This window comes from Eimeria mitis, genomic scaffold, assembly GCF_000499745.2.
Source record: "Eimeria mitis Houghton genomic scaffold, Emh_scaff1154, whole genome shotgun sequence".
Taxonomy (NCBI): domain Eukaryota; phylum Apicomplexa; class Conoidasida; order Eucoccidiorida; family Eimeriidae; genus Eimeria; species Eimeria mitis.
Window position 1 is genome coordinate 6,950 of NW_013567892.1, and position 1,660 is coordinate 8,609.

The following is a 1,660-nucleotide window of genomic DNA, read 5'->3' on the forward strand; positions in this document are numbered from 1 at the left end:
TTCATCGTCTATAGAGAGAAAAACAAACTTAGGGTCTAGCAGCCTTTTATCTATTTCTTTTGGTTTTTTATAAGATAAACAAATAATATAATATTCTGCGGATACATTTCTTGATGCTTTAGGTTTTGTTATATGTATATATGTAAATAGCTGCTGCAGTGTATATATTATATTTATATAATCTATAGAACGAAATATCTTCGTAATAAATATACCACCTATACGTAAATATATACAACATAAACGTAATGCATGCAACACCAACATATTCTGATTAAAAGCATCCAAGCCCCAATCTGTACCCATATTAGGGGAACCATCATGCAACACCAAGTCTGCTTCTCTCCCCTAAAAACAAACAAAAAAACAAATAAAATATATTTATTTATTTATTTATTTGTTTTTTATTTAATTAGTTCTTTATTAGCTATCTATTGATGTATTTATTTATATATTTATTTATTTTTTTATTTTTTTTTTTTTTTTATATTCATATACTAGGGGAACCATCATGCAGCACCAAGTCTGCCTCTCTCCCCTAAAAACAAACAAACAGATAAATAAATTAATTTTTTTTATTAACTAAAATATTAATTTATTTATTCTCTATCTATTGATCTATTTATTTCTTTATTTCGTTAGTTTTTTATTTAGATACGCCCAATAGTATACACTTATATTGGGAGAGCCATCATGCAACACCAAGTCTGCTTCTCTCCCCTAAAAACAAACAAAAAAACAAATAAAATATATTTATTTATTTACTTATTTATTTATTTAGTTCTTTATTAGCTATCTATTGATGTATTTATATATTTATATATTTATTTATTTATTTTTTTTTTTTTTTTATATTCATATATTAGGGGAGCCATCATGCAGCACCAAGTCTGCTTCTCTCCCCTAAAACAAAAAAATAAACAAATTATATTTATTTATTTATTTATTTATTTATTTATTTATTTATTTATTTGTTTGTTTATTTATTTATTTGTTTGTTTGTTTATGTATTAGCTATCTATTGATGTATTTATTTATATATTTATTTATTTATATAAATAAATAAATAAATATATAAATAAATACATCAATATATATAATATATATATATATATATAAACATTTATATATATATATATATATATATATATAAACATTTATATATATATATATATATATATGTATATATATATTTATATATAAATATAAATAAACATACCTGTAGTATTTTATTAATTTCTGTTTTACATATATTGGTGGTGATATCTGCTTGTATAGTATCTCTATACACATCTATCTATTCACCTAAATATATATATTTATATAAATAAATATATTTATAAATACAAATATAAATAAATAAATAAATAAATAAATATAAATATACATACCTGTAGTAGTTTATTAATTTCTGTTTTGCATATATTAGTGGTGATATCTGCTTGTATAGTATCTACATAAGTCTATCTATACACCTAAATATATAAATATATAAATAAATGTATTTATAAATACAAATATAAATAAATATATAAATATAAATATAAACATACCTGTAGTAGTTTATTAATTTCTGTTTTACATATATTGGTGGTGATATCTGCTTGTATAGTATCTATATACATCTATCTAAATATATAAATATATAAATATATAAATA